Source organism: Hyperolius riggenbachi, chromosome 6 (genome assembly GCF_040937935.1).
Source record: "Hyperolius riggenbachi isolate aHypRig1 chromosome 6, aHypRig1.pri, whole genome shotgun sequence".
Taxonomy (NCBI): Eukaryota; Metazoa; Chordata; class Amphibia; order Anura; family Hyperoliidae; genus Hyperolius; species Hyperolius riggenbachi.
In genome coordinates this window covers 97225616-97240399 of record NC_090651.1, presented here as the reverse complement: position 1 = coordinate 97240399, position 14784 = coordinate 97225616, and the positions used below count along the sequence as shown (strand labels likewise).

Below are 14784 nucleotides of genomic sequence, written 5' to 3'. Positions count from 1 at the left end.
ATGGCTGTGCGGCGCGCTTTCCAGCAAAGCTTATGGCTTTCTGCTACAATGATCATTTGTGAAGCCTGAGCTGTACAGCCAGCGCCTCCTCTCTGTTGTCCCAACTAGCCTCTAACCGCTCCTGTGACTGCGGCCAAAGCCGTCTAATGATTCGCTCCTGTTAGCAGGCATTAGCCAATGCATCCGCATGCAGGGAAATCAGCAGACCACAAGAATCGTTCTTAAGGGGAATTAGTCTATCATTTATATTCAGCACATGAAGAGCGCAGTTCTGAAAGAAGAAGTGCTGGATTAAATGTGGTGCTTACTTCTCTGCAGCAACTCGTGCTGTACCACATTGCACACCCTCCATTTCAGCGTGCAGTACACAGCTTATGTCACCCCACACACTACAACTGCTAATGAAACTAAAGTGCAGGCATTGTGTCCTACGTATGAAAATGGCACTCTTTACATTACCTGTATTAGATATAAAGGTGGCCACTAACAATCCAATTTCTAGCGAAAAGGCGTTTGAGCGATCAGATAATTCTGATCGGAAGAAAAATCGTTCACTACACCATCAACGAACCAATCTTTTCTTCCTATCTATCACAACCAGCAAGAAAAATCCAAATTTTGGTTTGACCAAAATCCAATCAAGCGACTATTTTTATAATCGTTCGTAATCGATTGTGCCCCTCAATAGAGATTTTTTACAACCAATCCGAGCAGAATTTCTGATCGCTCAAACGATTTTTCGCTAGAAATTGGATGGTTAGTAGCCACCTTCAGAGACAGAGCTGTGGCAGGCGTCATTTGTAATCCTCGTGAACTGCTGTGCAACCCTGATGGCGGCAGAAACAGCACTATAGCTTGCAATTCTAAGAACTATATCTGACAATTAGTGGGGCCTCTACACCTAGGTACACTTGAGTAATAGGGCCTCCCCCCAGTGGTATAACTAGGGAGCCTGGGGCCCCAGTGCGAGTTTTACATGCGACCCCAAGCGCTCTATTGATATGGAGCCCAAAGACCTAGGACACATGCATTTAGAGTAAAGAAAAAAAATTGTTAAGGATTACCACTGTGCAATGCACATATAGAGGTGTTCATAACCAGCATAGCAACAATGAAAAGCTAATAAGATGAATGAAGGAGGGCCCCAAGTGGGCTCCTCTGCGGTCGCAACCTATGCATCCACTATTGCTATGCCAGTGCCTTCCCCTACCCCATAGATACTGATAAACATGGCATGATTCACTTACATGCAATGAACAATGTATAGTGTATGAATAACATGGACAGGTGAAATCACAGGATGGAGAAATCCAGGAATATTAATAGGGTAATGAACACACTGAGGATCACTTGAGCCCCTCCTGCTCCAGGGCCCCATAGCAGGCACTAGGAACATTACCACACAACCGAGCAATCTAAGCAAGAAGAGATTAACACGGTACAATACTCTGCTGCTCTTATGTCTCTAGTGAGCCACTCAGATCCACATGCCCTAAGGAGGCTATAGGGTAGCTCTCCGTCATCTATACGGCTGCCCCAAAATCACTGATAAAATCAATGGGTTTCCACAGATGTGGAGCCTATAGACCAGGCATAGACAATCTATGGCCCACAGGCCACATCCATCCCATTTCATTTCTTCCATCCATTATAATAATCGAATTGGATGTACGATCGGCCACCAAGTCGCCGGATGTATGGCATCATTATTATCACCAGTATGATCTTAGTGAATTGAGGCTAATGTTTTTAACTGTAAACACTGTCACTGGCGTGCTCCTTTGGATGGGAAGACGGTGTAATTTTGTTATTTTACTGCTTACATTGATGCACATTTGAAGCTCTGGAGGGCCACATAACATGGCAAGGAGGGCCGCATGCCTTGTGTTTGACACCTGTGTACTAGACCGTGTTGGCTATGGCAGCATGTTTCCTAGATACGGTGAATGAACAGGATGGAGCTTCAATAATTCTTGTGTGGGAAGTAGTACCAATCACACAGAAGAAGGACTGGTATTCCCATCACTGTATTTGGATGCAGTGTACACCTTTGCTACCCTTCAGACTCTGCCTATATGAGCACTGCTGCACTAGCACATATAGAGGGTTGAACATGTTGGCTCATTAACATGCTGTATGTGGGAAGGAGGCCAACATAAATAAATTGAGCTAAAGTCTCATACATATGCGCAATAACCGTCGCCCACATAGATCTGGACTTAACACCATGACCTCTCACCTCATTACTCATTCATCCTCTACCATATCACTTATCTTAAAGGGGAACTTCAGCCTAAACAAACATAGTGTCATCAAGTTACATTAGTTATGTTAATTAGAATAGATAGGTAATATAATCTCTTACCCACCCTGTTTTAAAAGAACAGGCAAATGTTTGTGATTCATGGGGGCTGCCATCTTTGTCATGGGTACAGCCATCTTTTTGGTTGAAAGGAGGTGACAAGGAGCAGGAGACACAGTTCCAACTATCCTGTGTCCTGATTACCCCTCCCAGCTGCACACGCTAGGCTTCAAATGTCAAATTCAAAATGTCAAAAAAAAAAAAAAAAAATTGCACCAAAACAGCAGTATGAGAACAACAACATCAGAAATCCCATCATGCTTTGCACAGCATCAGGGGAAAAAAGCCCAGGCATTTTTCTTTTGTGCAGCTAAAAATGAGGCTTGTATAAGCGAAACAAAGTTCTGATGCTGTGAAACTGTTAAAGAAACACCAAGCCTTTTCAGTGCTGCTGAGTCAATTTTTAGTCCGGATGTTCACTTTAACCTCCCTCCTTTCTCTCACCAAAGGCATTGTTCCATCCTCAAACAAGCCCTTATAACGCCTATACTCAAAAAACCTTCTCTTGACCAGTCTTCCCTGTCCAACTACCGACCTATTTCTCTCCTCTCCTTCTCTTCCAAACTACTTGAGCACCACGTCTACTGTATACTGACTTAGTCCAATCACCTCACTGCTAATTCTCTGTTTAATGACCTCCAATCTGAATTCTGCCCCAACCTCTCAACCGAAACTGCCCTACTTACAGTAACCAATGACCTGGCAACTGCTAAATCTAAAAGGCCTCTACTCTTCTTATCCTCCTAGACCTCTCTCTTCTGCTTTTGACACAGTGGACCACCCTCTACTTCTCCAAATCCTCTCATCCATGGGCATTCACGGTCTTGCTCTCTCCTTGCTTTCCTCCTACCTCTCAGATATAACCTTCAGAGGAGTTGCCCACTCTGGCACTACCTCCTCTCCACGTCCCCTCACTGTTGGAGTTCCAGAAGGCTCAGTCCTCAGACCTCTCCTTTTCTCTATCTACACGTATGGTCTTGGTCAGCTCATCAGCTCCTTTGGCTTCCAATATCACCAATATGCTGACGATACCCAGATCAACATTTCAGCACCTGACTTGGATACCTTAACAGCTCGTGTCCCTAACTGTCTCCATGCAATCGCCTCCATGTCCTCACGTTTTCTAAAACTCAATATGGACAAGACTGAAATTGTAATCTTTAAACCTCACAACTCAATACCCCTGCCTGACATCACTCTGTCAATCCCTTCACTGGCTGTCAGTTACACAAAGGATACAATTTAAAATCCGTACTCTTGCCTACAAAGCTCTCCACAACCTAGCTCCTTCCTATCTAAGGCTGGGCATACATGGCTTGATTTTGCCTCTCGATTCTCCCGCTTGATAGATTCCCCGCTCGATTCTCTTATCTTACGCTCGTTTTTCTTATATTTTTCCATTGTGTTCAATGTGGAATCGACCAGTGAAACGATTGGGCGGGAGATTGGATATGTTGGAAATTCTTTTGAGCCATCTAAATGGCTCAAAAACAAACTGTGTATTCCCAGCATAAGTCAACTCATTTTCAGATACCATCCTACACGCAATCTCCGCTCTACTAACAATATCCTTCTGTCTTCTTCCCTGGTCACCTCTTCTCACTCCCGCTTACAAGACTTCTCTCGATCCTCTCCCCTCCTCTAGAACATTCTCCCTCAACACATCCACCACTCACCCACACTTTTTAGGCGTAATCTGAAAATTCACCTCTTCAGGCAAACATACTCTCTTACCTAGGACACTGCCCACCATTTCTACCACCCCATACACTGCTTCCCTTTACCTACTGTCCTATACCTTAAGCTCAATCTACACGATACGATTCTTTGTGCGATTCGATTAGATTCTATTTACAATCCGATTAAATCCGACATGTCTGATGAGGATTCAATTCGATTCAATTCGATTCAATTCGATTTTGCCATTTGCAAAACAATGTATTAGCGGTTGTCCACTCTTGTCTTAACTGTTGTAATGTTTATTTTGTAGTGTTATACCCTGTATGCTGTTGTAATAGCGCCACGGAAGATGCCGGCGCTATATAAATCAATAATATTCTTCCAGGCAACAATTCCAGGCCGAGTCTATGGAGAGGGGAAGAATAACAATGTGCGACATAATGGACAGAACAGCTTCCGGCGGGTGTGCCGAGGAGAACAATGTGCTCAAGAGTCGGGCGTCACTAAAGTCCAGCATGCCTCCTTTAGCTATGCGCTGGATTAAACCTGACAGCGCATGTACATAGCTGAAGCCAGGAGCTCATCGACATTTTGCTATGCAGTCCCATGATTTGCAGGCTTTACATTTGGAAAAATACCACCTCATTCTGTGCTAACCATCAGTAAAGTGCCAATTTCTAGCATAGTGTATAGTAGAGTCATGATGCAAAGCCCCTCTGCCCCCTCCCACCTCTGCCTGAATTTTGCCCACTGCCCCTGCAGGGAGCTTGTGCTGCTAATGAGCCCAGGTGGTCTCAGGCTGTTCCTCTGGGGGACAGAGCACATTATGTGACTGAGGGGAGGGGGAAACAAGCAGCTCTCAGCTGTGAATTCAGACACAGAGCCTGGACAGTCTGTCTGATGTCCCCAGCAGCTCACTCAGCCTCTGTCACTTACCCTTCCCAGGCTTATTTAGCATCAAGCACATTGCATCCTTGGCTCTGAAAGCAATCAGTACGTGTCACTCAGAGGCGGCACAATGCGTATCCCTTCACTGCATCCAGACAGCTTGGAGAAATTAGAAGGACACAAGTCTGTCGGGTGATGGGCAGGAGCGATGGGCTCTGAATATGGATATTCTTGTGTGTACCATGCAGGGTGGCCGCTACATTTGTCTCATACCCTGAAAGTTGTATAGTTTGGCTTTTACAAGTTTATAGTTTGGCTTTTGCATTTTATACTTCTAGAAAAAAAGGTTATATATGTGATAGACTGTTCTAGCATGAGGCAGCTGTTGGCATCCCCATAGATGGCACCAAGCCAAACAATATGAAATGGCTCTATGCTGAACACACTCACTTTTGTCGCCAGTAGCAGGGAGCATCCTTGGCACATGTCAACCAATGAAATTTAGCTGGTTCAAAAGGATAACGTGGTGTTCCAGCCAGATATAAATACACCATCTCATAGCTTTGAGTAATCATGACGTTATCATTATTATCCAACATGGCTTCTACAGCCTAAAATCTTGTTGAAAAACATTTGATTGCAAGACCTAAAGCAGCCTCACAGGAAGAGTTCACGGCAGGCTCAGTGGGCAGATTTGCTGCTGATTGGCTGATCAGACTATAAGGGGATGGGGCACTGACAGAGGAGATAGCCGTCTGTGGCTCTGATAGTCTCCCGGATATTGCCTTTGGTGTAGGGTTTGAGCCTTTTACCAAGGTTCAAATCCCAGCCCAAGCTAGTATGTAAACAGTAAGGAGTCATTGGGCAAGGCTCCCTAATGACCCTGGTCGCCGGGTGGAACACGCCCTAAGTGGCTGCAGCTCTGAAGCGCTGAGTCCACCAGGAGACAAGCGCGATATAAATGTTATGCGTTTGTGTCTGATCTATGAAGTGGCCTTCAAAGACCAACAGTGAATAGTTTGACAAGCAGCTAATCAAGCAGCTTATACATGGATGGAAAGAATTGCTGAACGGCACTAGGCTACATTTGTGTCTGGAACCAGGATTAAAAACCTGATAGCAAACAGCTTCATACAATCCATCCTGGATGTGAAGAGAACAGAGCAGTGCCGAAATGACCTCAAGCGGATCATTTCCCATTTCCTCTCCGAACCTTTTGTAATAAAATGGCAGCGGAGATAATTCCGAGCCGGCGTGATGTTTAGGAAGAAGCGTGGCTTAGACCTCGTTCTATTTCTCTGTTCCGCTGGCCAGGAATATAGGATATTATACATTCAGTGACCCCTTTTCATGAGGAAGTGGCAGAGGCGCAGGGAGGCGGTGTGGCGGGAATGATGGCCTCAGCATGCTGAATACAGCTGTGAATTAAGTTGCTGGGCTCATGACAGAAAAGGTGTTTGCACATCAAGGCTGTGCAGAACGGTGCTGATTAATGGATTCAGGAACTCGCAAAGGTCTACCGTGAACTGATGGATTTGGAAATAGTCTGAAGGTCTTGTAGAGATGATGAATACAGCAATGCTCCAATGATCTACGGCGGAGGAACAATGAATCTGCTCTGGCAGGCTGCGGGTAATTTGCAGTTGCTCCTAGGGCAGAACCTCACCCCCCCCGTGATCTTTAAAGGGAATGATGAAAGAGAATGGGAAGCGGAGGCGCTCGGGCGGCAATGCTCGCGGCATGCAAATTGGCCGGATTCCAGTGCGCACGCTTATTATCACAGTCATTTTTATTTTGGTATCTTGGACGAGGGAGGTTGCATTATCATAAAGCTGGCTGTAATTGCCATATTTATTTTGCCTTTGAATTAACAATTCCTGTTTGGCACAGTACATTGATTTTAGGTGGATTTCAAGTGAACCTGAAAGGAGAGAGAAATGGCAGCTGCCACCACTAAGAGTGTCCTGAAAGTGGAATGTCCAAAGAAAAAAAAAATTCAAAGTCAAAATCCTAACCTTTAAAATTTGCTTATGCTTATTCAGGGGAGTCAAACTCAATTACCTAAGTGGACAAAAATACAACATAGTTAAAGAGACACTGAAGCGGAAAAAAAAATGATATTGATTTGTACATGTAGCACAGCTTAAGAAATAAAACATTAAGGATCAGATACATCAGTGTAATTGTTTCCAGTACAGGAAGAGTTGAGAAACTCCAGTTGTTATCTCTATGCAAACAAGCCATTAAGCTCTCCGACTAAGTTAGTGGTGGAGAGGGCTGTTATCTGACTTTTATTATCTCAACTGTTCCTGGACTATTTACTTTTCCTCTGCTAGAGGAGAGGTCATTACTTCACAGACTGCTCTGAGAGACTCTATTTTGAATGCTGAGTGTTGTGTAATCTGCACATATTATAGAATGATGCAATGTTAGAAAAAAACACTATATACCTGAAAATAAAGTATGAGAATATTTTCTTTGCTGCTAATCTTCTAGTAATTATTCATAGTACACAACCAATTCACTTATATCATATTTTTTTTTCGCTTCAGTGTCTCTTTAAGTCACAGGCCCCAAATGGTTTATTAACATGTATTGAACAATCTCAAACTACTGTAAGTGATGTAACTATGTTGACTGAGTGGCCTTTCCACAGATATCTACCTGCTTCAGCGCTGCTTCGAGTTTCTTCTCTTCGATCTTCCAGACAGCCACACGCTCTTATGCAGCACACCTCTGGAGCCTGAGGAACGTGGATGGACGAGAAGTATGGAAGCACAGAGCATTTCACTGCAGAAAAAAACAGAAGAGAACATCACTGGAGCAGGAAAACATTACACTGCTCCGCTGCACTGCTCTATGTAAAGGGGGGGGGGGGGGTGTAGTAGGTATGGGTATGCTTTACCAGTTCCTAGGAGGGGGGGGGGGGGGCATGATAATTTTGCTTGAGGTCCTGTGGGTTATTCTGACACCCAGACTCAAACTGACGATGTTTCAGTCCGAAACACTGTATCGGTGTGCTCCTTCGGATAGGAGTCTTTCTGTTGCTACGTACAAAGATGGACAGCTCTCGAGGGCCACATAAAATGGCAAGGAGGGCAGCATTCGACCTTGTGTTTGATACCTGTGTGCTAAATACTCGCCAAGGTAACCATTTGTGGCAAACTAGCAAGAGGTTGTTTGGCTCAAACCCTACTGTTCTCCATTGTTGCCTATGCCATTCACCACTGTGAAAATGGCAAAAGCATATTTGGTAATGTAAAGGGCTGATTAGGCAGACTGGATCTTTATAAATACGGAGATCACCACTAATACTGTATGTGGAAATCATATTACAATGGTGGTGGCAAAGGGGATCAGTCTAAAAATAGCAACTGCTACTTTCATAAATGTGGCCATCAGCAGATCACCTCCACATTCTAGAAAGAGGCTCGCTGATTTTCATAAAGTATGTATGAGTGGACATTGAATTACATTATGCTTGAGAGACATGGAAAGATTTGAATGGTTCTGTTCTCTACACAGGGTATAACTAGCTGGTGGGAGCCCAAACTGCCTCCATACAAGGGCTGCCCTGTAGGGCAATTAAGGTCACATATGACATTGTGTGTGGGGGTGTGTCATCAGCCAGGGGTTGGGGGGGGGGGGGGGGCGGTAATCAAAGCCACAGGTCACGCTGTGTGTGTGTGTGTGGTGTGGGGGGGGGGGGGTTGGGGCAATCTAGGCCACATGTCATGTTGTGGGGGAAGGGGGGTAGAGGCCACATGTCATGTTGTGAGCAGGGGGGGGGGGGTACTATTTTCTTTATTTTAATGTGAAATATGGTTTTTGGTTCATAATATGATATGTTTTTTTCTATGTTAGTAGCTAGTTGTTTAAGCGGACTCCTCTAAACATGTCTGAACGCAATTTGGCTCTCAAAAGGAATTTTCATTGGTGTAATGCTATTCGGCTCTTTTGATGAAAACAGACCCCTTGTCTAACGCAATAAACACAGCACAAAATGAATAGCAAAAGAGATCTGTATAGTTTACAAGTTACTGGAAGGGTTGATACTAAAAAACTTTGACTACACCCAGCTCATAATATTGGTCTTTTACGGTTTTCTCTTGGTTTTTGTGTTTTGTTTTTTTTGCTCTATTTAATGATGTAAAAGAAAAATGTATTTTTGAGTTCCATAGCACATGTGGTGTTGTGGCCACACTTGTTTACAGCAGTGGAAAGTCATGGTGGTCATAGGGGGGGTCACCACAGGTAAAGTGGGCATTAAAGTTTTGCTGAGGAGGCTCATGATTTGTAGCTGTGCCACTGGTACAGAGGAAAAAAAAGTGTAACCATGTTCTGCAGAGTTGCTTAAAAGAGGATTTATGCCTGAGTTGTTCTCTTGTAACACATACACCTTTTTCAACGCTACCCTATTTTTTCATTGGTCTGACAGTTAGTGTTCTGTCCACAAGATGGTGCATAGAGTATTCCTAGTTGCACTAAGGCTTACATCCCTTTTGCAATAATGGTACTCCGAAAGGATAGAGATATGGAGGCTGCCATATTTATTTCCTTTTAAGCAATCCTAGTTGCCTGGCTATCCTGCTGATCCTCTGCCCTCTAATGTCAGAAACACCTGTGTTTATGGCTAAAAGTATTATTGTCAGATCTGAAAAGATTAGCTGCATGTTTGTTTCTGGTGTTATTCAAGTGGCTGGATAGGGCACTGGTAAGGGCTTTGCCTTTGAAATGGGGAGACCAGGGTTCGAATCCTGGCTAGGAACTGTACCAATTCAGTAAGACAGTCTTGGGCAAGACTTCCTAACACTGCAGGATGGCCCCTTGAGCGGCACGCTTAGTGATTGCATCTCTTGAGCGCTTTGAGTCCAACCGGAAAAAAAAGTGCTATACAAATGTTAGAATAATATTCAGACACTACTGCAGCCAAATAGATCAGCAGGCCTGCCAGGCAACTGGTATTGTTCAAAAGGGAATAAATATGGCGGTTTCCCATATTCTTCTCCCTTCAGTTGTCTTAAGCTTTTTACATTGCCTTTTGCTCTACAAACATGCTACTCAGATATATGTTCTGTTCTATGGTGGGGGGACAGGGAACAGGCAGGAAGGTGAGTACAGTTTTTCAGCATGCTCAATGATTAACAAGCTGTTGGCCGACTTTTGAACATACCTGTGCAGTTGTTGAGTCTCTGGTATGCTCTATATTAGTAGTTTAGGAATAAGTGACTTCCGCTAAGAGCCATTTTCTCACCTATCAGTGCTCCCTCATTTATTTGGCCATAACTTTATCACTGCTTATCACACCCTAAATGATCCATATCTTGTTTTTTTCACCACAAATTAGTTTTCTTTGTGGGCGATACTTGTTTTCAGTAATTACTTTATTTTCTATGCACTGTAAAGTGGAAAACAGAGAGAAAAAAATTACACTATTTCTCCAATTCCATCCTCTATCATTTTTAAAATAAAAACAATGCTACTGTAGATAAGACACACCCATTTTATTTGCCCATTTATCCCGGCTATAACATCATTTCAATCCTACTAAGAATCTGTGGGGGGTGCTCAACGTGAACATTCCATGCTTAGAAACCATGCAATGTGGACCAGCTAGAAGTTTGCAATGGAAGAATGGGCCAGAATCCTTCACGAGACCAGCACCAACCTAGTAAATAACTACTCTTATGCTGGGAATACATGGTGTGTTTTTTCCGCGGCTCGATTATGCCGCCGGATCAATTCCCGCTCGTCCCTGCGGGCGATTCTCTTATCTTTCGCTCGTTTTCCTTATCTTTTTCCATTGTCCCGCCCGCGGTATCGAGCGCAGAATCGATCTGGCTGGTGATCGACATGTCGGAAATTATCAATCGAGGCATCTAATGGCTCGATCGAGCGGTACAAACATACCGTGTATTCCCAGCATAAGAGACTGTGGTCAGTTGTAGCTCAGAAAGCGTACACTATATGAGTATATATAGCCGGGAGGGGGGGTAATTATTTTGGATGTCTAATTTTCTCCTTTCTTGTTTCAACTTCGTGTATCAACAAAATACCCTAATTAAAGTTAGTGGACATCGTTAACACTTGTTAATGGTAATTTTCATGGAGACATCAAGAATGTTGTCTAATTTCATAAGAGGGGCTAATAATTTTGGCAACTGTATAATGCAGAAATGTCCATAAACACAGGCACCAACAGAATAAGATTGACTAAAATCCAGTTAGAAAATGGAGGGTAGTGGTGGTCTTACCTCCAGGTATACAGCACAGATTTTGCGAAACACTTAATTAAGACATTAAAACTCCACATTGCAACGCGTTTCACAGGAATCTCCTGCTTCTCCAGGCAAAAGAGTGGGAGTATCTGTGACAGTGGGATATGGCATTGCGCCTCCATCAATATTCAGAGACCTTTTCAGTAAGTCAGCACCTGTTCAGTGAGGAGAGCTTGGGCAAGACTCCCCAACACTTCTACTGCCTATAGAGCGCGCCCTAGTGGCTGCAGCTCTGGCGCTTTGAGTCCACCAGGAAAAAAGCACAGTAAGAATGTTCTATGTCTTGTCTGTCAACATAGCAGTTCATGCTTTGAAAATGATGTGCGCGTTTTAACGTGTACAGCATGCATGGCATTATACCTGGGTTCATGCAAGGCCCCAGGGCGATAGATTAGCCCAATGCCTCCAGAACTTGCATCCCAAGGACTACAGTAGTGAGGACTCCTAGGCATATGGTACAGGACAGTATATTAATGATTATCACCATAAAGATGTAATCATCAGTATAAACACCTATAAATGCAGGTTCCTAAGTGCGCCCATATGTGACTGCAACCTCTTCAACTCGTATCTCTATGCCTGCAGGTGCTTCTACATTGCACAAAACCAGGCCTGCACTAATGAATGTGCATGAGAAGTTGTGGTTGTAGCTTTGCTAATGATTAATTACTGTTAACTATAAACACATGACATTAGGTTTAGTGAATTTGCAAAGTAGTAAAGCATAATGTCAATTAAATCATCAAGTAGCACATTCAAGTGATAAGGTTAATTCTGATTCCACAGTAGCAGAAATTCCCAGAGATAATCCCCTTCCCAGAGGCACCAATCCCCCCCCCCCCCCCCCCCCCCCCAGCACACACACACAGGGAGGACCCCCCTCTCACTTTCTATAGTGTACAGCCCACACACAGCGGGAAGCACTGAGGCCAGACCTGGCTCTGTGACACTATAAAGGAGCCACTTCCCATCTCCTGCACATATACACAGCGACCCCCCCCCCCCTCCTCCCCCTCCTCGCCTACAGCACACCCAGGAAGACAAGCACAACACATCTATGTTGTCTGTCCCTTCCCCCACCTGCAAGACAACTACACTCCTCTGCCCCCAGGCCCAGGAACTCAGGAAACAAGATTCCTGTCACACACTGCTTGAGATGTTATTGATGGGAATCTGCAGACACCCATGTCTGAATACCTCATGAGGACCTTTCAGCAAGAATAATTAGGCTAAAATTTTGGCGTGAAGTTAACACTGCACCATATTTATCCGGACAGACATTTTTGGTGTGAAATTTTTGTACATTATGGATTTTTTGGAATATTGGCACATATTTTTAACAATGGTGGTTTTGAGGACTGGTTTATAAAATCCGCAATCTGAAATAAAATAAGGGTTGCCATATTTATAACTGGCGATAAAGTGAATTTACAGATTGCCAAATAGTGATCTCATCATTAAAAGTAGAGCGCATCATAGGTTTCAATGAATGACCGAAGTGATCTCAGATATTTTGAAATGGTTTTCAAACACAAGCAGGGCCGGTGCTTCCATAGGGGCAAACAGGGCAAGTACCCAGGTCCCCAAAGCTCAAAAGGGGCTCCACATGGGACAGTAGAGGTCACCAGTATACGGTTAGTACAATATGAACACGAGGGGCCCCGTATTCCTTATTACCCACAGCCCCCATTTTACATGAAAGGGTCCCTGAATGCAAGGCTGAGGGCCAAGGATTACTATTGTTTTGGTGAATGGTAAGTTTAGCACTTGTTATCCAAATCCTGTACTCCCTCTATGGAGATGGGAGGAGAGCTGACTGCGTGGGCATGATGGAGTGGCTTCTGGTGAGTGGGGGTGAGGAGGGGAGCAATGTGCTATGAGATCTAGCACTCCTGAACTTTTTCCTGACATATTGGGCTCCAGTCCACCAAGCATTACTGCGTGCTGTAAAGCAGAAAATAGTCGATTGTACCAAACCTTTTATGAAATGTCAATTCACTAAGACAGTTATTGCACGGAAAACTAACAGACTAGTGAAGTAATTTACCTCATACATTTTTAAATTCACAAAGAACAGAGCATGCAGAGATATGTTTGGTATTTTACCTCCAGCCTGGGGATGCTGGTAACTGTCAAACAGCTATTCAGAAGGTTGTAAAAAGGAGGAAACAGAGCAGATAAAAGGTGAAAACCAGTTGGTCGATCTGGTGGCCATTAATTAGTGTATGGCCACCTTTAATATTAGAGTATATTTCCCAATATTATTAGTAGTTAAAAAAAAAGGTAAATAAGATGCTAATGGTTTTGAAATAATACAAATTTTATGTTAATTTTATGCACCTTGGACACTTTACTTTCCAGTATAATAATAAAAAAAATATACTTTCTGTATCATACCCTTAGATTGTAAGCCTTTGGCAGGGTCCTCCCTTCCCTAGTGTAATCTAAAGGATTGTGTGCTCCTTTCCTACGACAGCCTCGTACTTGTGTTATTGGGCCTACCTAACCAGCCCCATAATCGCAATGATCATGTATCTTGTGCCGTTTGCCTTGTATAACTTTGTTCTATGTTGTATAACAGTGTTATGTCTGTCATCTTGTGTCCAGAGCTGCGTAATATGTTGGTGCTTTATAAATACAATAAATAATAATAATAAATAATATTTCTTTCCCTACACTGCAATCAGTCATCAAATATGGAATGAAATACAGCATGAGGTAAAAACTCTTAGTGAATTGTCGTGCAGTTTTTCAGCATATTAGGTGTAATTTGCCTTCTTAAAACAGAAGGATATTTGCAATAATTCAGCTACAAGTAAACATTTGTGGTTCCTCACAATGCACCACTACTGAATATTCAAATTATCTTTCGCCCCTATTCAGTAGTGGTGCATTGTGGGTAACCACCAATTTTCACTTATAGCTGAATTATTGCAAATTTCCTTCTGTTTTAAGAGGACAAATTACACCAAGCATTGCTTTTTAATAGGAGGGCTTTTTGGTCTCTTATCTCCCTATACATTCCTAGTGGTTTAGGTCAACCAGAGCTGCTTGGTTACTCTGCACATTAGCAAACTTATTACAGTAAATATGTGAAAATCTTAGTGAATTAAAAAAAAAAAAAAAAAAAAAAAAGTGTAAAACACAGAATGCGAAAATTTTACAATTTTTTTTTTTTTTTTTTACCAAAGTGTGTCTTAGTGAATTGAAGCTATTGTGGCAGCTGTGCATGCTCTCGCCTAAGGTTGCCCCAAATAGCTAAGAGCCATTTAGCGTGTGTAGATCTGATTGAAGTTTTCCACTTCTTTATAAATAGGCCCTATGATTTAAAGTGGAACTTTGAAAAGGTGAAAAGGGGGGGGGGGGGGGGAATCAAATTGCAAAGTGAGAAATTAAATAGAAGAGAAATGAAGAAATTGATATTTGCCATGTTATTTGTTCATAATCAGGCTGCATGTCATCTTTACTACTGGCAGACATGGGGAAAAAAAAAACCCAGCACAAACTGCCATTATCTATAACCACACCCCTAACACTGCGATAGGCTAAAAGGTTGTTTTTTTTATAGATATACAT

The 14784-nt window shown here is 43.1% G+C and overlaps 1 protein-coding gene and 1 long non-coding RNA gene across 2 annotated transcripts in view; both read right to left on the bottom strand.

The window, feature by feature from the left end:
- LOC137521011 (uncharacterized) overlaps positions 1 to 7623 on the bottom strand; it is a 79909-nt gene extending 72286 nt beyond the window's left edge. The window contains exon 1 of the long non-coding RNA XR_011021991.1: positions 7595 to 7623. This is a non-coding gene — a long non-coding RNA (uncharacterized lncRNA). The remainder of the gene's footprint in view (positions 1 to 7594) is intronic.
- An 82-nt stretch (positions 7624 to 7705) lies between these two features.
- The window catches only part of STX6 (syntaxin 6), a 79870-nt gene continuing 72791 nt past the window's right edge, over positions 7706 to 14784 (bottom strand). The window contains exon 9 of the mRNA XM_068239706.1: positions 7706 to 7720. The gene's annotated coding sequence lies outside the window, so the exon portion shown is untranslated. The remainder of the gene's footprint in view (positions 7721 to 14784) is intronic.